Source organism: Ursus arctos, unplaced genomic scaffold (assembly GCF_023065955.2).
Source record: "Ursus arctos isolate Adak ecotype North America unplaced genomic scaffold, UrsArc2.0 scaffold_7, whole genome shotgun sequence".
Taxonomy (NCBI): Eukaryota; Metazoa; Chordata; class Mammalia; order Carnivora; family Ursidae; genus Ursus; species Ursus arctos.
Window position 1 is genome coordinate 59,226,730 of NW_026623089.1, and position 24,566 is coordinate 59,251,295.

The 24,566-nt window shown below is 39.7% G+C and overlaps 1 pseudogene; it reads left to right on the forward strand.

The window, feature by feature from the left end:
- The first annotated feature begins 6,756 nt into the window (after positions 1-6,756).
- The window catches only part of LOC113259288 (prothymosin alpha-like), a 62,245-nt pseudogene continuing 44,435 nt past the window's right edge, over positions 6,757-24,566 (forward strand).

Genomic DNA, 24,566 nt, shown 5'->3' on the forward strand with positions numbered 1-24,566 from the left:
AGCTGGAAGTTCAAACTACTGGCGAGCGGATCAAGTTGTTCTTTTTACACTGCACGGGGTCCTAGGATGGTGGGCATCATGTTGTATTCAGCCGCTCACCGATGTCTCAGCCATGTGCACTGCAGCACCCAGACATCTGGAAACGTCGAGGGTGATAGGCATGAATTCCATTTTTGGTCACTGTGTAGTCCTAACCCGTTTCGCTTTGTAACACTTAATAAGGACTCAAAGTCACACGAGTCCTTGGAAGCCTAATACATGTATGAACCAAAATTCTAACTGGTACCTTTTACGCAGCTTCTGCTGCCCACCTGTTTATTGTTTTCACTTTTTTTCCCCCAAAGTAATACATATTCATTGCAATAGATCAAAGAATATAGAAGAGCATAAAAGAATTACTATTAATCCCTTTCTCCGTCTTCAGCCCCAGGCCCACGAGGTAACAAAGAGAATCCTTCCACATCTTTTCAATGTTCATCAATAAACATGAAAGCATATATGGTCATACAGGATTGTTTTCACTTCTATCAATAAAAGGATTGTGGTATGAATATTAATTTACAGCTTGATTTTTCATTTCATATAATCAAAAATCCCTTTCGAGGTCAATATGTATAGATTTAATGCATTTTTAATATCAATACAGTAATTCCTTGTATTGTACCCCATAATTTATTCAACCATTGAGCTGGAAGTTCAGATCTCAGCTATTTCCTGCAGCAAACATGTCTGTCCTTACCTACTATTACAGTTGTCAAATAAGTCCTTAAAAGTTGGATTCCTGGGGAGTGCCTGGATGGCTCAGTTGGTTAAACATCTGCCTTCAGCTCAGGTCATGATCCCGGGGCCCCAGGATCAAGTCCTTCATCGGGCTCCCAGCTCAGCAGTGAGTCTGCTTCTCCCTCTGCCCTTTACCCCGCTTGTGCTCTCTCTTACGCTCGCTCTCTCTCTCAAATAAAATCTTTTTTTTTTAAAATTCAGATTCCTGGGTCAAAGGATATATGCATTTTAAATTTTTTATGAGATTACAGCAATTCACATGGCCTTTCCCCACACCCTCACCAGCACTAAAGTTATGAATATCCTTTCTTGAATAAATGTTCTTGTATTTTATTTTCTCATTTGAGTCTTTGGTGCTTGCTTATGGAAGTCACATAGCACACTATGCAGCAAATACACAGACTTTCCCATCAGAGGCGTCTGTTCTCTCTGTAAACAAAGCCAGGTGTTCTGCTCACAGACCCTACACATCTACTAAACACAGGACCTCCACTGCGCCAACCAATCAACTCAGCTCCAAGCTAATGTTGCCCACTTGGCTAAAGAAAGCCTCAGTTCAAACAGCCTCCTATTAGAATGTAGTCCCAGAAATGACTGGAACCCTTTAGAAGTTGTATGCCTTTTGGGAGTCTCATCCCACACCCTAAGTAGTTAATCTAAATACTTACCCTCGCAACCAAAATAATTGTTATGTTCTCCATTTTGTTACACACATACCCTGCCTTGATTCCAAAGGTTAGACAATTTTTTACAACACAGTTGATGTTGATATAAATCCTGATGAAAAGTTTGGAAACATTTCTGTTGCTCTTCGGAAGAATAAAATTGTCCTTAAAATTCTAAATTTCTTTAATGGTTTTCTACTTGTTTTATATATCAGTATAACTATGCCCTTGATATACTTTCTGTTCAAAAATTATTCTAGTAATGAGTTAGGGTTTAAATTTTTTTAACCAAGATTTCCAAATTTTCTAAGCTACTCTAATCTGAGAAAGCTTAACTAACATTTGCTTGTGATGTTTCAATCAAATATAAAACGTATGTAATTAGACATATTTGATAAAATGTCAACTGAAAATTTTTTAAATATTAGGAAAGTAACATGCTAAAAAGTGTGGATTTATAATAGAACTTTACTTTTTTTTCTTTTTTGGGGGGAGGAGCAGAGAGGGAAAGAGAGAATCTTAAGCAGGCTCCACACTCAGCACAGAGCCTGACATAGGGCTCAATCTCATGACCCTTAGATCATGACCTAAGCCAAAATCAAGAGTCAGAGACAACCAACTGAGCCACCCAGGCACCCCTAAAAAGTGTGGATTTATAAGTTGCCTGGAAGTTAAATGAGATATTTAAGAATATAAGTGAACTTATTGGATTTTTTATATGACTACAATTTCAAAGTAATGTAGCAAAGTAACAAAGAAATCTATAATTATTTTCCACATAACAAGTTCTAGAAAATCTAATAAAAACATAATTGAAATGTAAAATTTGCATATAAATTTGGACTTCATACTTCAAAGCTTGTAAATATGTTGTAGAAAAGAAAGGAGCTATTTATTTCAATTTATACATGCCTACAAGGGCATGAAAGCTTTGAGAGAACGGAACAGAGATGTTTCAACATTGGTTTGACTAATTGTTAGCAAGTTACTCATTTCCAAGGTGTCCTCTGGTCATTTCATCAGTAATAGTATATATCACAATTATTAAAGGAGCTAGACTTTATAAGGGTATAAGGTGGAATCAGACAGGACTGGAGAATTTCATTATTTGGTTTTTCTAGAAGAATACAGAGCCCAAGAACAGTAAATAACCAAAGACACCATTCCCTTTAGTGCAGCATCCATGTAAGCAGATATACCTTGTTTTTACAGTGACTTGATCTTTCCAAATGATTTGATTTGTCCAGAAATACATTGGTACAGTACTTATAGGAAAAACTATTTCTCCTCTCATTGATTTCCCCTCTTTTAAGGCAAAGATGAGTGCCCAGTGTCCTCACAAGGAAAGGGTAAACTTGATGTTCTAGTGAATAACATGGAGAGGACTGATTAGAGAATCCAGCAATGTTTTATAGACTCAAGTGGTATATGAAGTAGAGTAGCATTTATTAAGCTTTTGAAGCTCCATTGCTTCTGCAAAAATGAATAATGAATTCACTGAAAAGCTTATTTGGGATGGCAACAGTAATAGCATCCAAAATAACAGTGAGCCAGTTTAGTCCCACGGAAGCCCCATTACCGGGGTATGTGGTTAAGCTAAAAAGAAAACAGGAAAAAAGAAGTTTGCGTCCTGCTCTCAGCTCTGTCCTTCTGTGCATCAGCTTTATACTTAATGGTTGGCTGCCTTCCAGGAAGCTGTTCGAGGCCTGACATGATCACCACAGCCTACAGAGAAAGAACAAGCATCTCTCACAGGAGATGGATGAGGAAAGTAAGTTTCTTTCCTGGAATTACTGTCAAACTTTTTCCTGCAACTGTCTTACCTGAATCGAGTCTCTTCATCCATCGCTGTGGCTAGGAGATGGGACGTAGCCAGGGGCTTACGCCAGCCAGCCCCCATCCCTGGAATTGGCTATGTAGGCAATTCTACCCAAACTGAAAGGCTAAGAATGGGGTTGCATTGACCAATATGTGACCAAACTATGATTTCTGAGCTCCATATTGAATGTAATAAATATTGTCTGTGGTCCATTTGAAAGTATATTTATATTCATTTCTAGTCTTCATTCTATCATTTGAATTTATTTCTTTCCTAAAAGTAACACCCTGTTTGGTTAATTCTCATCTTTCCTAATTCTGAATTTTATTTTACTTCGGATGAGCTTTTATGAAAAGCAGAATTCTAAGATTAAAAGATGGTGCCAAGGTCTGAACGTGTCTTCCCAGCTGCCCTTCTTGCCCTCCAAATTCATATGTTGAGATCCTAACCCCCAGAGGTGATGGTATTAGAAGAAAGGGCTTCTGGGAATTGAGTTGGCCATGAGGGCAGCACCCTCATGAATGTGATTAGTGATCTTACAAAAGAGATCCCTAACCCCTTCCACCATGTAAGATCACAGATAGACGCACAGGCCATGAACCAGGAAGAAGTCCCTGACCGGAACACAATCATTGCTGGTACCTTGATCTTGGACTTGTCAGGCTCCAGACTGGAAGAAGCAAATTTCTGTAGTCTGTAAGCTACAGACTGTGGTATTTTGTTACAGCAGCCCAAAGGGACTAAGACAGATGGTATTAATGCATTTTCCAAAGCAAGAAATTCACCGAAGATCTTGTTAGTTTAGGCACATACAGAAAAAATTTTTATTGAAAATAAGAATTATTTAAATTTTTGTTTTGTAGGATTTAACATCAAATGGCTGAATATGTGCCTGTGTGCCCACCGAAGGGATATAAATCAGCCTCAGTTATTGAAAAGAAATGCACTTACCTAGCTCCTATAGTGCCTTTTAATTTTGTTTCTGTGAGAATTAGTGTTTGGAGGAAGAGTGAACTTAAAGGGTCTCAACAGCTGATGAAACCACTTCTTTGACTCTTCCAAAACCGGTGGTTCTGGAAAATGTGTGACCACCATCTGCCATCTGCCACCTGGGCCCCAACAGCTGCATCTTGCAATGTTACGCCACAGTAAAGACACAGGTTTATGCAGCACACAACTGACGGTCATAATGGGAGCATGTGGTCCAGTTATACAGCCCATTCAAAAACTCAAACATTTATACCCATATGAGACTTACTGTCTATCTGGTTCCTGCCGGTTCCTGCCTAGCGCAGCCCTGCTCTCACCCACTGCCCGGCCCAGGAAGCCACGCCCGAATGTACTGCTTTGCATCTGTAGCTCATTCTTCCAGCAGACTTCCTCATCAAGATGCTATTGCTGGGCTGAAGAGGTACGCAGGCGCTAACGACGTGGATACCTGCATCACCTCTCACTTACTTAGAGCTAGCTGGGTGATGTTGGAGGAGGGGCCTCTCCCAAGTCCCGAAGACGCTTCCCCAAGGGCAGTAGACTCCACGCAAGTCTCTCTGCCATTTGCTTTTACCCACAAGAGAATGCTGGTCATGAACAGTATTGAACAAGCAGCAATGCATAGAGCCAGGGTGGAATCATCTAGTATCTTGTTTGTTCTCATTTTAATCATCTGCCCACTTAACATATGCATGAAAACTTAATCATTTCTGGCCTGCGGCTTTTTGACAGCAGCAATGGCAGACAGCAGGAGAGGCTTGAAAGCTGTGAAGCCAATATAAATTTAATGGGTCAAAACAAATTTCTTAGCACCTGTTGGTCTTTAAAGGCTCTTAGCAAGCCATCCCTCGTCTTCCCAGGGGACTTGAAGACAGCCGTTCCTGGATTATTTGGACTTTTCATGGTCTTTTAGCCACTATTCAACAAGTATAATAAAGCACCACATTCTTTTATTCTAATAGTAATAAAACGCATGGATCAGTGCCTCCTGAGACTCGAATTCCAAACAGAAATGTTTTGCAGAAATTCAATGCTCATAAAGCTGATTTCTACGTATTGATTTTATATGAACTTCAAAGGGCATGAAAAAATACAAAGTGGAATTTTAAAGAAGATACGCACAAGGTGGCATGAACCAATTCCAAAAGCTTTAGAAGAGGCTTGCTGCTTTCATTTTGCCCTATTTTGTTTTGTTTTCCAGCATTCTAGGCGGAGGCATATTCCTCCAAAGCAGGAATTGTTTTGAACCCCATTCAGAACACTCCATCCATGTGATATTTGAGTAGAACTCGATTGGGAAGGATCATGGAAACGAAGAGTGTCTGACCAGCCAGAGCAGTGAGTTTCTTTTCCTTTGGGCCTGGTTTTTTGTTATCCTAATAACAGCAGCAGCAATAATGATGTCAAGAAGAGCTACGCGTCTTGAGCATTGAGGTTCGTGCCGGGCATCGTGCCAGCAAATATATCATCTTTATGTAACCCTTCTGTCTTAAATCTCATCACAAGCCTGTAATGCAGTTACTTCCATTATCCTCATTTCATAGAGGAGGTAATTTAGGCAAGGAGAGGTTAAATAACTTTCTCCAGGACCCACAGCTAGTTAAGTGGAAGAGCCAGGATTCAGATCCAAGCCCCTCCTCCCACTACCCTCTCTTCCCTCTTCTGACCGGAGTTCATTCTCATCCACTGGCAATTCACATCTTACACTACTAATTTTCCGTCTTTCCCTGACAATAAACTTTGGGAAGCAACAGTTTTTATTGACAGGTCCCATTATTTTCAGCTTTCCCAATATGTCTTGTTTAAAAAACTCCCCGAAATACCAGAGAAAAGGCTGTATCTAAGCCCTTCCTGTTATTGGGTATATTAAAATGGCAAAGGTGTTTGAATACACTCCTTAGGCCATTTTTTTTCCATATAAGGACCATCTAAAATCATTGCCAATCAAAAACACACGAGGAAATAATTGGTACTGAGCTTGGTTTTTACTCCGAATTAGACGACGGTTTTAATTGCTTAATACTGTCCCTGGTTTTTTATAGTAAAATTTCGTTTCCCATAGAGGAATAAAGGAATGACAAGATGCCCTTTTAAAGCTCCCAGAACGTTTTTCTGTTTCTGGGGATGGATTCTGAATCTTGATTTCAAAGTGATAGAGAGAGTAAAGTGGTCACAAGGAGCGTCTACTTAGAAGTAAGCTAGAATGTGTCCTCTAGGTTAAGTCCCTCCCGTTCTTTTAATTTTTTTTTAAGTAGGCTCCAGGCCCAGCGTGGGGTTTGAACTCACGACCCAGAGATCAAGACCTGAGATTAAGACTCGGAGGCTTACCTAACTGAACTACCCAGGGGCCCCATCCCCCCCTTCTTTTAAAATAAACAACTTTGAGTAAGGCATTTTAGACAGGTAGATGTGTATTTCACCCAGAGATAGAAAGTAGGGATATATTTGGAAGAACCGTGATTTGCTGAGCCTTTTTTTCCCCCAAAATACAAATTTAGACTAATGTGTCACACATGGCAGTCTTTAAGACTGAATGATGCAGGTTTTGGAGAGAGCACTGCTGAACAGCTTACAGGTCGAGATGAGGGCAGTGCGGATGATATGCAGGCTTATAGTCTAACTTGTCCGGAGAAACAGAAGCCTAAACTCCAAGGAGCGGTGGGGACATGATCAAAGCATCTCCTATCTGAAAGAGGGAAATGACACCTTTCTCCTAGGCCAGGGTTTAGGAGGCAGATGGCCTGTAAAGGACTCTTGTGAAGGGTCATATCAAGTAAATCTTCAGACTAATGAATTTCATGTTTTCTTTTTGCAATTGCCTTACGTTATCCTCAAGTCTTGTGATCAAGATATATTAATTTTGCTTTGGATTAATTTAACAAGGAAAAAAGCTGTTTCCTAGCTTGGGGAAAGTGGGGGGAAAAAATCCTAGAAAATTTACCAGTCAGAGCTGCCTAGGGCAGTTGTCTGGGGTCAGAGATGGCAAGAAACAGCACATTGAAGTAGACTAGACCATTCGTGGGAATTGTCTAAATATGTTTCCTACATGTCATAGGGCTCTCAACTCCTAAGTGGGATATTTCTGAGGGAAGAAAACTGGGCAGAGCTGGAGACTCTCCTGTCCACATGGCTTGCCCCACTCTGGAAAGGGAATTGGCTAGGTCATCTGCTGTGAACGATCTTGCTTGTGACAACAGAGTCTAAAGCTGGCCGGAGGAGAGGCTGTGAAAGGGAAAGAGAGAGTAGGGCATTCTCTTTTCCAGATCTGGGAGGCCCTCCTTATTGGTCTTAAAGGAAGAACAATAATTCATCAATAAGTATTAATAACATCTTATATTTATTAAATTGTTAAGTTATAATTCTTAAAAAAACTAGCCTTTGTTAGGACTTACTATTTAAAGTTACTGTGCTAGATGCTTTACACAAATTACTCCACAACAATCTCATGCAGTAGATACTATCATTATCCCCATTTTACAGATGGGAGAATTGAGGGTCAGAGACATTAACAAGATCACACAGCCAAAAAGTAAGGGAGTCAGTTTGATTCCATAGCATGATCTCATTCTCATTATACCATACTGCCTCTCGCTACAAAGCCCTTCCCAACTTAGAAAATGTGTTTGATCTTCATACAAGGCCTGTAAGGTAAATAGGAAATATATGGTCACTCTCCATTTTTCATAAAAGGACACTGATGTTCAGAAAAGTTCTATCACGTATCCTGGCTTGCCTATGGAATTATTGTCAAAGAAGGGATAGAACCCTATGCTCTTGACTCCTGAGCCACTTTTTGCCACTCCCTCACAACTAATGCAACAACATTAATTAGGTACTTATGTTAAGGTCAGTATGCTGGTTCATATAAAGGAGAATTAAACAAACCATGGTCTTGACCCACAAGAAATTTAAATCTGCACAGATATGACATCATCTCTAACTTTCATTCCACAGCTGTTTGTGGACCACCTATTATGTTACACTGTCACAGATGCTGCGGATGATTGACGGTAAGATGTTTCCCTCTCAGAGTCAATGGTGTAGGAAAGGCGGTGGGCCTAAGAACAATTTCAGTTCCGTGGGATAGAGACTGTGGGAAGACAAAAGTTCTTCATTCTGCCTTGCTGGTTTAGGTGGGTAAGTGTATCTGGAAAATCTTCACAGAAGTAGCACACAAGGTGCATTTAAATGAGTAACTGGGAATTTTCCAACGGAGCAAGGCAGGAAAGGCATCCCAGAATGCAAACTGCATCTGCAAAGGCGCGGGGAAGGCAAGAACAGCGCAGCTCATTTGGAGAGCGCTTCAACCCAGTGAAGCATGACCTGCTTCAGACCAGGTGGGGAGAGGCGGGGCTGGGACAGGTGGACAGACGCCAGGACGACAAAAGTCTCATTCGTCTGTTACAAAGGCCAGTGAGGAATAGACTGTTGCCAAGAGAAAAAAACGCAAGTGCCAGAAAGGATGAGACAGTCGGGGTTTGCAGAAAAGGCTCCTTTCTAATCTTAAGGGCCACCTTTCATTCCCAAAATATAAAGTGGCTAATTTTTTGCGTTGTCACAAGGCAAATCATTTCACTCTGACCAGAACCAAATGACCAATGGGTCAGGGTCATCTGAATTGTCATAATCCACATCTGTGAATGTTTTCCAGGGTTATGTTGTGATGTCTACATTTGGACTAATTTTCTACTGCACCATCTGTTTAAAGATGATCCTCACAGGTGGCTGGCTGCCTATCACATGCCTCACATTTTGTCATGTGCACTGCCAGTTAAAAGGAAAAAAAAAAAAACGCTCTGAAGAGTGTGTATGCCTGTGTGTTTATAAAACAGAGTGAAAACAATTATTCACAAAGAACAAAGTCAATTACTTTTATTAAGGATGCGTGGAATGACATGGGGGTGCAGTGGCGGAGAAGTGGGTGGGCAGGTGAAGGAGTTACGCGGGGACGACGAAAATCAAGAAAGGACAGGGAAATGCACATCCTCTAATCCGATGCCTACAAACGCCTCGCCTGCCCTCATTCTCTGCCTCAGAATAGCAACTAGGAGCCTGGATATTGGTGGGCAGTATATTTTATTTTAGCTCTTTTGTACAATATGAAGGAATCCAGGGGATTGTGTGTATGCACGTACATGCAAGCATGCATGTGTCGGGAGTGTGTGTGTGTGTGTGTGTGTGTGTGTGTGTGTGTGTAGGCAGTTAAAAGTGCTGGCCTGAAAATCCTACCAGCCAACAGATTCTTATAGAAGTTTTCTGCCCACCCAGCCAGCTAATTATCCAAAAACTAATTAGGATGTTAAATATAACAAAATGCTCCACTTCAGAAAAAAGAACGGGTATAACTACCTAATGCTTATTATAAGTAATGATTGGTGAGGGGGAACAAAACAACAAAACATGTCATGGAAGAAATCTTATTTTGTAAAGCGAAGTAGAGGAATCAGATGTGACCATTTCTGGAATATGAACTAACCTGGGAGAGGGAACCCTATTTCCTGATTTAGGGTTTTCCGTGGTCAACCTCCCACTGTGACCTCAGAGACAATAAATGATCTTTGTTTTCTTCAGAGAAGAACAAGTAGGTGGTTGATTAAGAGGCTGTTGCACTGGTTCAATTTCCAGAACAAGTGATTTATTGTGGATCTTCCAGAATTGCTCTTTTACTAAGTTTTCTTTTGTTTTTTTTAGGAAGAGCAATGATAAGTGGGATTTCTGGTCCTCTGACCAAGTAGATGAAAATTACTAAAGGACAGGCAACACCGGCTTTCTGATTCCCACTTCTGCCCAGAAGAAGAAGAAGAAGAAAATTGGATCCTGCTGAAATCTAACAAGGACACAGAGCTGCAGTGTTGTTTTGTTCCCGTTGAAGGTCAGTCTGCAACAAGCTTGGCATCCAGGAAGCAATTCAATTCTGTTTAGGGATTGTATCTGGTAATTACACTCTCCTTAAATCTATGCCTGACTTGTAAATCGAGAAGAAAACCTTCCAGCGGCCACCCGTGATCCTTTTTAAAAGGGCAATTTCAAAAAAGTTCAAGAACTGCAAGGCGCAGGTAATTCTTTGATATTTAGAAGGACTGCGATTAAAAGTCATTAGATTTAATTATGTGGAAATAAGGATTCGTCCTTAAAAAAAAAATGAAACTTAGTACAATCATTCATAGTACGTGCTTCATTCTGAATGGACTTGTAAATATATATAAAACAGGCTGTTTGTACCAAAGGTTTTTCATCACAGTCTGCTTTGTACTCTCTCTACAGAAGAAAATGAAACCAAGTGGTTTTTAGGGATAAATAAATGCATTTTTAAATGTTTTGCCTCAGGGCTTAAAAATTAAATAGGCAAAATTCAACCTCCCTAAATAGATAGCAAGTGTTGAAACATACTGAGGAGAGATATATTTAAATTCTCTAGGAAATATATGTGTTTGTGTGTGTATATATATATATACACACTCTCGATGGACTTTGCTCTTTCCTCCCATGGTACTTAAACTCCTAACATGGTACCCTGAACCAAGAACAGCAAATACCTTCATTCATAATACCTCTCCACCCTCCCCCACGCATACAGATATCATTAGTCAGCCACACCGCACTCATTACCATGAGTCTGGACATTACTTAGAAACTCTTCTCAACACAAACTTTCGGAGTGTTGCTATGACGTTACTGGGGCTAGAACCTGTGATAAAACAAATTTACCTCTCTGTACTCATCCCTTCATGAACCTGACTCAATTCCTCTAAGTGAGAGGAGTTGTAGAAACTAGAGGAAAAGCTCAGAGTATTCATCCTGGTGAGAAAATAGATATTCAGACTGAGCTGCAGAATAGTGGTTTTTCTGCAGGTGGTGAAAATGCCTCTGCTCTTCAATTCTGTCCCATCCAGAATGAGCCCTTTGTTTCACTGGCCACTTCTGTATCCTCCCTTTTGGGTGCTCTTCACCCCACATTCCTTCTCATCAATTGTTTACTAAAGAGCCTAAAATTTCAAGGTATTCCATTCCTTAAAAGTATGTGAGTGCCGCCAGCGCAAAATAAGAGAAATGAAAAGTATTTCAGAAGTGTTCTTCTTAAGGTTGATAATACCAAAATATGATTTAGGGCATTGGACTTCTATATAAAGGCAGGTGCAACTATCCTATAACATTGTTTTCAACACATTTTCCAACAGACATTTCCTTTAACAATTTGAAGATGGCCACACCTCTTCTAGTTGAACAGTAGGTATCAGAAAAATTGAGTTTCACACTTAGGGTGTCTCTAGGCAATGGAAAGGAGAGTAGCACTTCACTAGTGCCATTTATGTATTATATTGATTATTTGGTAAAGCTGTCAAAATGCCTTCTTGAGAATCTTAAGAGGGCAGTTGTGCTTCCTCAAGTTTATATAAGAAGAGGGATTCAAAAATTCTGTGTTCTACCCTGATGGTATTACATGATGCAATGAGAAGAGAATTTTGGCAAAAACAGGAAGAAAAAATAGTCTCCAAAGAATTTCTAGGATATAACTAATATGGAAGTTGAATTTGTTTTGTTGTTTTTTTCTATTATTAATTTATGATAAACTACAAGGGCATCTGCTAGAGAGCTACATCTTTCTTCATCTCAAACTTCCTGTTTGCCTGGTCTTTTTAACACACTGGTATCATTTGTATCCATAATAACTCAAAAGCATTCATGCATCTCCCTAGAAAGATAACATGAAAAAGATCCTTGTTTTTTAAAGATTTTTATTAATTTATTTGAGAGAGAGAAAGAGAGAGCATGAGTGGGGTGAGGGGGGCAGGGGACATGAGCAGGGAGCCTGACGCAGGGCTCGATCCCAGGACCCCAGTATCATGACCAGAGCCGAAGGCAAACACTTAACTGAATGAGCCACCCAGGCACCCTGAAAAAAAATTCTTTAAACCACTTTGTGTCTTATAATAGTGCTTAAATTATTTAAAAGTAAAGTAAACAGTTCTGGCACTTAAAAAAATATCCCCTTCAAAACCAAAGGGCAACATGCAACATTCTTGCAACGTACTCTATTTTTGAGTAGAGGTGAATAGAATTACTACTGACACATATACTCATTGGCCTTCAGAGTGTAGGCCAAGAATGGTGAGTGATAATCCATCAGGACTCCCCAGAATATAGAAGAAATGCTGAAGTGGCCACTTAAAAATTTGCCCTGAGAATGCAAACTCATGCAGCCACTCTGGAGAACATTATGGAGGTTCCTCAGAAACTTAAAAGTAGAACTACACTATGACCCAGCAATTGCACTACTAGGTATAGGATACAAAAATACAGATTTGAAGGGGTACAGACACCCTGATGTTTATAGGAGCATTATTAACAATAGCCAAACTGTGGAAAGAGCCCAAATGTCCATTGACTGATGAATGGATAAAGAAAATATGGTATATATATACATATGTGTGTGTACACACACACACACACACACACACACACACACACACACACACACACTGGAATATTACTCAGCCATCAAAAAGAATGAAATCTTGCCATTTGCAATGACATGGATGAGCTAGCGAGTATAATGCTAAGCAAATAAGTCAGTCAGAGAAAGACAAATACCATATGATTTCACTCACATGTGGAATTTAAGAAAGAAAACAGATGAACATATGGGAAGGGGTAGGGGGAGGGAGAGAAGGAAATAAACCCTAAGAGACTCTTAACAATAGAAAACTGAGGACTGATGGAGGGATGTGGGTGGGGGAATGGGAGAGATGCATGATGGGTATTAAGGAGGGAACTTTTAGTGATGAGCATTGGGTGTTGTATGTAAGTGATGAATCACTGAATTCTACTCCAGAAACCAATATTGCACTGTATGTTAACCAGATAAAATTTAAATTAATAAATAAATAAATAAATAAATAAATAATAAATATTTGCCCTGAATCAGAGGTTAAGACAAGTTTAAGCCCTTCTGTTGGAACTGGGTGAGATAATTAAAGATTGTTTGCTGGTATGATTAGGTAGTCGGCACTTAATATCATTTGACCTCTTGGTACCAGTAGCCTAGAAATATTTGATGAGTACGGGGGAAAACACTAAGGTAAAAGAGAAATTGTTCTCTTTCTCAAAGTGTTTGTAGTCTTCTAGTGAACACCATTTACGACTATATCAGGGTAAGTCCCAGAATGTTAATTTATGGATAGTTTCGGAACTACAGAAAATGCCAAGGAAGAGATAATACTTATTTCCTAGGAATAGATGTTTATACATTTCAAAAGTTGTCTCTAATGGGAAATATTTTTAAAATACAGCTTAATATACAATGTTTTTATTTTAACCATCGAATAAAGTTAACAGACATTTAATTTTAGTACTTTAAATACTGCTTTTCACTAAGGCAGAAAGTAAAAACCATTGAATTTCCTTCCAGTATACAGCAGCTGCCATTTTTTTTCTTTGTTTATGTTAAAAAGTCAGCACATGGCGGGGGGGGCACCTGGGTGGTGCAGTCATTAAGCGTCTGCCTTCGGCTCAGGGCGTGATCCCAGAGTTTTGGGATCGAGCCCCACATCAGGTTCCTTCACTATGAGACTGCTTCTTCCTCTCCCACTCCCCCTGCTTGTGTTCCCTCTCTCACTGGCTGTCTCTGTCAAATAAATAAATAAAATCTTTATTAAAAAAAAAAAAGTCAGCACAAATAAGTGGAAGGACATCTTGTGTTCATGGATTGGAAGACATAACATATTTAAGATTCAATAATATCCAAAGCAATCTATGGATTTAAAGCAATCCCTATCAAATTCCCAACAGTGTTGGCAGAAATAGAAAAAAATCCATCCTAAAAGTCATATGGAATCTAAAGGGATACTAAGTAACCAACACAATCTCGAAAAAGAAGAAAATTAGAAGCCTCACACTTCCGATTTCAAAACTTATCACAAAGCTACAGTAATCAAAACAGTGTGATACTGCTACAAAGACATAAACCAATGGAACAGAATAGCCCAGAAATAAACCTGTACATATACAGTCAAATGATCTTCAGCAAGGATGCCAAGACCATTCAATGGGGTGAAAAGACAGTCTCTTTAACAAATAATTTGGGGAAAATGAAATATCCACATGCAAAAGAATAAAGTTGAACCCTTATCTTACACAGTATACAAAAATGGACTCAAATGGTATCAAAGACCTAAATAAAAGGTCAAAACTACAAAACTTTTAGAAGAAAACTGTAGGAGTGCTGACAACACTAACTCTATCCATCTTTGTCCCTCCATCTTTTCATGACCACACAATGATCTCCCTCAAGCCTGTGTGCTCCAGGCCCGTTGGTAGTTAATGTATGTCCTGACTGGAATGCAGGAAGGCTTTTCCTGACCTTCCCTAAAGTGGCTCACAGAAGGCGCTACTTTAGATAATGAATTCATATAACTGGTGCATGGTGGTGCCACCTTATTTTTTTTTTTCAGATTTTATTTATTTGAGAGAGAGAGAGAGCGTGCAGAGCAAGAAAGAGAGTGAGAGAGAGAGAGAGAGAGAGGGAGAGCATGAGCAGGGGGAGGGGCGGAGGGAGAGGGACAAACAAACTCCCCAGTGATCAGGGAGCCTGATGCAGGGCTCGATCCTGGGGCTCTGAGATCATGACCTGAGCCAAAGGCAGCCACTTAACTGACTGAGCCACCCAGGAGCTCCCAGGGGGTGCCACTTTAGGTGGGAATGTGAAGTGGTGCACTATGGTTCTACTATGTAACACAGTATGGCAACTCCTAAAATAATTTAAAATACAACTACCATATGATCCAACAATCTTACTTCTGGGCCTGTATTCAAAAGAATTGAAAGCAGGATCTCAAAGAGATATTCGTACACTCATTATTCACAATAACCTAAAGGTGAAAAGAAAGTAACCTAAATGTCCACTGAGGGATGAGGGGATAAACGAAATGTGGTATATACATACAATAGAATGTTATTCAGCCTTAGAAAAGAAAGAAATTCAGACACATGCTGTAATATTGAGGAACCTTGAGGCTAAGTGAAATAAGGCAGTCACAACACAATAAATCCTGTATGATTCCACTTACAGGAGATACCTAGAATCTCACATTCATAGAGATGGGAAGTAAAAGAGTGGTTGCCAGAGTCCAGGGCAGGGGGGATGGGGAATTGCTGTTCAATGAGTATAGAGTCAGTTTCATAAGATGAAAAGAGTTCTGGAGATAGATTGTACAACACTGTAAATGTACTTCATACTATGAAACTGTACACTTAAAAGCAGTAAAGATGGTAAATTTTATGGTAGGTGTATTTTACTACAAGTTTAAAAAAAAAAAGAATTTGAGGACTTCCTTCACAGCTAAGACTTCGGACTCAGAGTTAACAAGCCAAGGATTTCGTCCCCTATCTCTTTAAACATACTCCATCTAACACTATGGTTCCTGAAGTAATCTGCATATGCAGAGTACTCCCCCTATTTCCTAGTCTCTATTGTAACTGAGAATGTATCCCATAAACTAAACCAAAATTAATTCCTTTTTAAATTGAGAACAAAGGGAAATGGGCAGCTTCACTCTGGCGACAAACTAACAGAACACGGCCAATGAGGTAAATCAGTAGAGGAACACCGGACTGGAAATCAAATGCCCTGAGTTCGCTCCCCACATAATTCATTCCGTTTGCTGAACAAATCTCTTAAGTTTTATGACCCAATTCCTTTATCTGCCAAATTGAGAAGTAGGACGAGATGATCTCTGGTGTCTTTCCAAAATACAATCTCTTTAAGCATAGAGCAAGATGTCCATGTTATCCAACTCCCTTCCTGCCCCGTCACGTTCCTGAGCATCTACAGAACACGTGTACGTGTTTTATCATTAATGGATGCTGTGGGCAGCAAACTCTTTCACATTCCTCCCAAAGACAGGTGGAGTCTATTTCCTCTCCACCTGAATCTGCGCTGATCTCTGGTGGCTTTGACCAGTGGACTATGGCAAAATTATGCTTTGAAAGATTCTAGGCTAGGATTTAAGAGAACTGGCATTTCCACCTTGGTCTCTTGGAGCTGTGAGTTGCCATGTAAGAAGTCCAGCCACCCTACTAGAAAGACCATGTGGAGAGACCCTGAGATTGCATGGAGAGGGAGAGCAGCCAGCTGAGAACTGCCTTCTAGACATCCCACCAAGGTTTTAGGCACGTGGGTGAACCCATCCTGCACCCTCCAGAACAAACCAGCTCTTCCAGTCGACATCACATGGAGCAGAAAGAAATTCATCCAGCTGAGCCCTGCCAAAATTACCGGCCCACAAAACAATGAGATGTAGTAACTATCATTGGTATAGTTTGTTATAAGGCAATAGATAACCAGAAAAAATGCTTTGGGAATTTAGTCTTTGAAACTTCTTCCTTCCTTCCTTCCTTCCTACAGATTGGAATGAAATAATGAAAGGACAAAGATGAATATAATTATAGATGGATGTTGGGGCACCTGGATGGCTCAGTCAGTTAAGCATCTGCCTTCCGCTCAGGACATGATCCTGGGATCCCAGGGTCTGCTTTTCCCACTCCCTTTGCTCCCCACCCCCGCTTATGTTCTTTCTCTCTCTCAATCCTTGGCTTGTTAACTCTATTTATAATTTATAAGTAAGTTATAAATATATAATTTATATATATATAATATACATATTAATTATAGGCTGATGTCAAAATGAAAATGAATTTAGAAAAGTGAAGATCTCCTCATTTCAACATAAAATTATATACTTATATTATTGAAAGTGATGATCACATGGGAGAGGGCCAGATAAGCACTAATTGTATACAATAGTTCATCTCATACAGAGATGAAAAATAGTATCAGTGAAGACATGGGACCATCTTTGCTATTGCTAACTTTTTCTTCTAATTACATACCCCATGCTGATATTTTTATTTTTTTTTTAAAGACTTTATGTTTTTGACAGAGAGAGAGATAGCAGGGGCAGAGGCAGATGGAGTGGGGAGAGGCAGGCTCCCCGTTGAGCAAGGAGCCTGATGTGGGCCTCAATCCCAGGAGCCTGGGATCAGGACCTGAGCCAAAGGCAGACACTTAACCAACTGAGCCACCCAGGTACCCCTCCCATGCTGATATGTTGCCTCTAATATCTAATGCTGTCATACACACCTCAGCCCCCTGCCCACCATTCACTGAATCTACTCACGAAGCTGAACTAAGACATGGTAGGTGGTTGCTGGAATGGAGCAGAGAGGCAGAGGAAGGTACATTAGAATTGACTGAGGCAAAAACTGGCTGGCAGAACTGCTCTCTGCTCAGACAGACAATAAAATCTCACAGACGCTGAGCATCCGCGAATACCTATGTTTCAACCTGCTGCCCAAAGAGTTGCTCCTCATGTAGTTCATGAAGGTGATGGAAAAGTAGCAAATTTCTAGCACTATGCTAAGAAATAGGAAAGAAAGGAAGAGGTGCTTCTGCTCTGATCCTTTCTCTGAGTTTGACGAATAGCAGAAGAAAATATTCTATCCAAATTAAAGACCACCTCTCACTTCATATATTAACACAGCCTGTTGTATATCATTATCTCTAATCATGACTTACAAGTATTTGTTTTTGGCATTTTCAGAGGTCAGTCCCCAGCAGACCTATTACACAACAAGCAATTTCATTCAGCTTGGAAATTGTACTCTGTAATTATACTATCCTTCAATAGTCACCCTGACTAGAATGTAAATAACCCAGGGAACTATATGGCTTAACATACTTTTAGATTCAAAATAAAGTTGGCCGTGAAATTTAAAGCAGGGGATATAGGCTGATTCCCATGCTCATCTTCTCTATAATCCCCAAAGCCCACATCCAGGTGTTTCAATTATTTTGATATCTATAACCTTTAAACTCACAGTGTTTACTAGGTTTTTCTTTTCAAAGTAACATTGACTTGGGGAGAATTTTATTTGGGTATGGCTCTTCAAACCCTCACAGGAGGGAAGAGAAAGATATTCTTTTATGTACAATAAATAAATATTATTTGAGTTTAACTTTAGGTTGCATCTAATACTTGTTACTTAACTGTTTACATTCTCTGCTACCTATTTTCATTTGTAAATAAGAGCATATTAAATACCTACCTTGGAGGGTTGTTACAAAAGTTAGAGATGTATTATCTAATGATATGGGGCCAAATAAATAAATAAATAAAGATATGGGCCAGAACTATACACTCATGACCTGTGCAGCCTTGGATGAGTAGCCTCGACTTTCCCACCACTGTTTTCTCAAAATCTATAAATAAAAGGGGGATTATATGCTTACAGCATAGAGTTTTGTGAGAATTGGATAAAATTATATATAGAATATCTTAGCAAGTGCTTAGTGAATGTTAGCACTGATGATGATGATGATGATGATGATGGTACCAACACAGAGTAGTTGCTCAATAAATGACAGCAATTGTTTTTAATGTTATGAATTTAAAGAAATTGGGTAAATCCTATATGTATTCAAGACAGAAAAACTGGACCACATGGTCTTATCAGTGTCCATTCAATCTATATGAATATAATCCAGTTTTATAATTTCTTCAGGACCTGAATCCATTAAATATGACCGAAATGAAAAGACCAATTTTCAATAGCTTTATTCAGCAATTCTCATCCTGACTGTGCATGAGAATCAACTCTTGATTTTTCTAAATTGACAGTCATGCAGGTCACACCGCTTTATCCCAATAATTCTGGTCTACAGATGACTGTAATGTACAGATGATCTTGAAAGTCACATAGTCATCTGACACATTTTCTAGATTATGCACAGTATGGCTAGACCTTGCCTGAGGAGAGGCCTCAGCAAGGACAAGCTACAAGTATATTCAAAACACACGTATTGTGTCCTTTATTTCTAAAATTCCTATTGACTCAGGACCCTATAACTTGATTTTAGGAAGTAGAATTGGCTGAATCTGGGTCTTTGAATAAAATACCAGCTAAGGAAATTCAAATATTCACAGAAATATTGAAACATTTCTCTAAGTTATTCATCAATACTAATTATTTTTTCAAAAGTCACATATTTTAGCAAAAATGAATAGTCTTGAGATAAAAGTATACATTGTGCTCTAGCCTAAGCCAGCAGGCATCAATCAGAGCTGGGATAATTTTTTAGGAGTCAGGGTTTGAACTTGGGTCTGTCTGACTTGACAGTCTGTGTTTTTTCCATCTCAGGGGAATATACCCAGAGTAAGAAGGATGAGAAGACGAGGCTCCAAAATTTTCATCCCATATTCAAACCAGGTAGCCCTACTATTGTTGATTTTACCTTTTGGTTTGCCTTAAAGGAAAGCTGAGCAGTAAAAAAAGAAATTTAAAAGTCCTAGATAACTAAGTTATTCCTTCTTCTCTTTGTTCTAGAATGCCAGAATCTTTACAAGTTTGTATCACAAGGTAAAATGTTGACTCAGCAATTATCCGATTAATTTGAATCATGCTTACAATGTTTCTGGGTAAAGAGGGTCAGACTAATATAATAATAATCAAAAGTGCTGAAATAATCTGATTTCACCTGCATAGCGCAAATGAACTAGGTAATTGCCAAAACCCCACTTAGTTTTAAAGTGTGTAAACACAGCCAGAGCATGAAGTTTGCTATATTTGATTTCGCCTTCACTATAGAAAACCAAATCCTACACTAAGACTTCCAATAGACCGGTAATGACAGTAGGGAATTGAAGGTCTCAACCTCTCCTTTGGGGGGAGGGAGAGAGCCTGGATAAGACTGCATACCAAACATTTACAAGCTTTGAAAAAAGGGCTGATTGGAAATTGCTCCTGAGAGAAGATCAAAGGTTGGGGCTTTGTGGAGAGAGGAACAGGATGGTTTTTAAATCAGTTTTTAAATCATAATGCTTTGTCAGTCAGCTCAGCACAAAGCATCAAGGCCTTTGCTGGGTAGAGAGTAATTTTGACACAGAATGAAATGGGAAAATAGGATGTAAGAGGGAAGTTTAATGAACAATTTTGTGTCAATTTTTAAAATTGGATTTGGTTCTCTTTAAGGAAACTTTAAAAATAAAGAATAACCAGTGATGTCAAAAGAAAAAGCAATAGCAGTAAAGCCGTCCAGATGTGACTGGCACAAGGTCCATTGGAAAAAACGTGGGCTGTCAAGTCAGACAGACCAAGTGCAAATGTTGACTCCACCACTTACTAGCACTGACAGGTTACTTTCTCTGAAACCTTGCTTCCTCATCTGTAAACGGGGGCTCTTGCATAAGCTTCTGGTGGAATTGTTACAGGAATGAAATGAGACACTTCCTGTTAAGCAGTAGGAACAGTATCTCCAGTCAAACAATAGATATCCATTCCTTCCCCTCCCTCACCTCCAGACATCTAGATGGAATGGTCTCTGAAGCCATTTTAGAAGCCATCTCTAACTTTGGCTTCCAAAGGCATGACACTATCAAGACTATAAATGACTAAGGAAAATAAATGAGTTGGTGCTTGGCTCCCTAAAACTGGTAGTCAGCCCTGGCTACTAAAAGTGTGGTCCTTTAACAGCAGTGTGGGGTACGCCCTGTGAGCCTGTTTGAAATAAAGAATCTTGGGTCTCACCTCAAACCTATCGAACTGGGACCTACACTCCTGAAAACATCCCTAGATGGCGTCTATGGACGTTAAAGTTTGAGAAGCGCAGGTCTGACTTCATACCATCCAAAGAACTGTTTTGCTCTCCGTGTCAACTGGCTGTAGTAGACTTGATTTCTAGAATAAAATGTTTAACATCCAAATTCCTTCTGGAAAATGGGCTTACTTACTTCCTACTTCTAATGTTCAGATCCACTTAGCCCTTAAATGGTTTGTCCACAGGAAAAAGGATTGTGTGTGATTTTTATCTTTTTCTGTGATGCATATTATGAAGTATTCTACCAACACAACATTCAAAACTGTTTTTAATTAATATCCAAAAATTAACAATTTCTCTTCTAAATATGGAATAATACTTTCCATGGTACCCTGATTTGATTTAAGGAGTTTAAAATAGTTTATATGAAAGGAATTTTGTTTCATTTTGAATTGTTCTAATTGTATGAAAGGAGATTTTTATTTTGAAAGGAGAATTTTTTTTAATTTTCTTTCTTTTCTACATCTGTGAGGTGACTCACAAAATTCAAAATTGCATTAACCATTTTTTAAAGAAGGAAGCTGAAGCAGAGCTACCACCAAAAAAAAGTCTAATGTCTAATAAAAAGGACAAAGATCTTCCTCCAAGGGGTTTAGCATCCTGAATCTGATATTTAGGGGAGAACTCAGGATTCTCATTTTCCAGACCAATGAAGCCAAGGTAACATTCGAGGAACTGACGCTGGGAAAGGAGATAGCCCCTCTGTCTGGACTAACAGAGGCAACACAGAAGAGTAGTTGAGAGAGCAGGATTTGGAATAAGAAAACCCCGAGATTTGGTTTGTTTCTTTTTTTTTTAAGATTTTATTTATTTATTTGAGAGAGAGAAGGAGAGAGTGAGAGGGCACAAGCAGGGGGAGAAGCAGAGGGAGAGGGACAAGCAGGCTCCCCACTGAGCAGGGAGCCCAACATGGGGCTTGATCCTAGGACCCTGAGATCATGACCTGAGCTGAAGGCAGATGCTTAACCAACTGAGCCACCCAGGCACCCCATGAAAACCCTGAGTTCTTATTCAGGCCCTGCAGTGGCCTACTCGTGTGATTCTGGGTGTGGTATGTTATTTTTCTAAATCTCAGTGTCTGCTTTATAAAATGAGGAATCACAAACCTCACTGGATTATTGTGTGAACCAAATTATACAAGTAAATATATGGAAGGTATGCAGAATAGTATCTAGCAGGTAGTAAGGGGTCAATAAATCACAACTGTTAGTATCACTGTTTGTGTGTGCAAACTAAAAGGCCTTTGCTTATAGATGCAAATCACAATTCAGGTGTTTCATCCTCAAGTGCCCTATCTGGTGGGAAGTTGGGTATATGAACTGTGAGAAATATCCTATTGTAACGTTTAGGTGAGAAATTATAGCACCTTAATTTATTGCTTGCTTACCTTGTTTCAAGCACTTCTGTAAGTGCTTTACATACACTTTATCTCTACCCTTCCCAACAATCATATGTGTAATTGCTATTATTATCCCCATTTTACAGAACTGGAATCTGAAAGCCTGGCTGAAAGTCACACAGTAAAGTGGCTGTAGTGGACAGCTATCATTTTTTTTTCATCTCCTTACCCAGCACTCTAACTTAGGAAATGTTTGAAGGGGGATCCTGCTATGAACATGGAATGGCATGATGGTTAAATTTACATGTCACTTGGTGAGGCTTTGGTGCCCAGTCATTCAGTCAAGCACTAGTCTAGATATCACTGTGAAGATGATTTTTTTTTTTTTTTTTGGTAATTGACAATTTAATCAGTAGACTTTGAGTAAAGCCGATTATTCTCCATATTTTAGGGGAACTTCATCAATCAGTTGGAGGCCTTAAGAGCAAAGACAGGTTTCTCAAAGAAGGAATTGAGCTTCACAGCTGCAACATAGAAATTCTGCCTAAGGATCCAGCCTACCTGGCCTGCCCTGTAGAATTCACGCTCAAGATTGCCAACGTCAACTCTTAGCTGAATTTCCAGCCTGCCAGCCTACCCCACAAATTTCAAACTTTCCAACCCCCATAATCACTTGAGCATAAAATAAAATAAAATAAAATAAAATAAAATAAAATAAAATAAAATAAAATAAAATAAAATAAAATATTGGTTCTGTTTCTCTGGAGAACTCTAACACAAACAGAGAGGTAAATCTCTCCTCATCCCTTGAGACGTCAGAGCACAACACAACCCATCATAAAGAGAGAGGGAGGGGTGCTTGGGTGGCTCAGTCGTTAAGCGTCTGCCTTCGGCTCAGGTCATGATCCCAGCATTCTGGGATCAAGCCCCGCATTGGGCTCCCTGCTCGGCGGGAGGTCCGCTTCTCCCTCTCCCACTCCCCCTGCTTGTGTTCCCTCTCTTGCTACCTCTCTCTCTGTCAAATAAATAAAATCTTTAAAAAAATAAAGAGAGAGGGAGAGTTGAGAAATTATTCACAATAGCAGTGGCAGTGACATCAAGGGTGTGCTGGTGGCACACACCCCACGGCAGTGGAACCAGTGGCAGCTTTCTGATCAGATTGTTCCCGGTATATAACTTTGGCTGACCTCCCCACTGCCTGGCCTCCTTGGTTTTCTGTCCATTCTTTGAGACTGGCTTTCCAGCTTTCAGACTAGCTTTCCTTTTATGTTTAAGGAAGCCCAGTTGGCCTCTGTTGCTTATAACCAGAGCACCCTGGCTGCATAGCGATGGAGCAGTGATAGGAATCTGGGTGGATAACTCCAGTGCCTGCCCTTTCAGCCTATTTCCTACCACATGAGCACCTGTGATTTGAAAAGGACATTAGCAATCAATTTCAATTTTTATAGATAAGGAAACTAAGACACTAACAAATGATTAAAAACAAGGACTCTAAAACTCAGTGGGAATGATGAATAAGATAAGAAGTGATTCCAGGTTACAAAGGATTATATCAAGAAAAAAGAAAGGATTATAAAAGGATTATATAAAGGAGTATACCTACGTGTTCATAAATCACAGTATACCTATATGCAGAGTTGAAGCTACAAAGAGACAATAAGAGTGAGTTAAAGACCCAAAAAAGAAAGAGCTTTCTCATGTTTCGCGAAAAGGAGCATGTCCACACTCCACACACTCCAGCAGAAGACAGAAGATATCTGTCTCAGGATATACTGAATCAGAGAGGCTCCTGAGTTCACAACGAAGAGACCCTGACCCCAAAGAAAGATGGGATGAAGAGCTCCACTGGAAATAAAAGGGATTACCTGAGTCTCTACAAACAAACCCGGGGTCCACCTGCACCCAGCTCCAGCTACTTTCTCCCAGCTCAGATCCTTGAGAGGCCCGGCCACTGAACATATAATCCTCAGGCAAGAAATTAGAGGATTCTTCTGTGAGTGATGCTATGGCCCAGGGGAAAGAGCTATAGGTAATGGCATCTGGGAGTACCCCAATAAAACAACAAAATCTCTTCCCAATACCGATGATATTATTAGATTTATCAGTTGACAAACCACCCTTGTATGCACGGGACTCCCAGATGGTGTCTCAGTCCTGGCTCTTAAATAGGAACAGAAAGCCAAGCATCTCCAGATATTTGAAAAAAGTGTCTACCATAAAAGTAAGGATTTAATCCTCAATAATCCAAAAAAGAACTCCCTTATAAAATATATCTAGTATTTTAACTCCAGTGTCTTCTGATGGAAAAGCCCAGGAAATCTT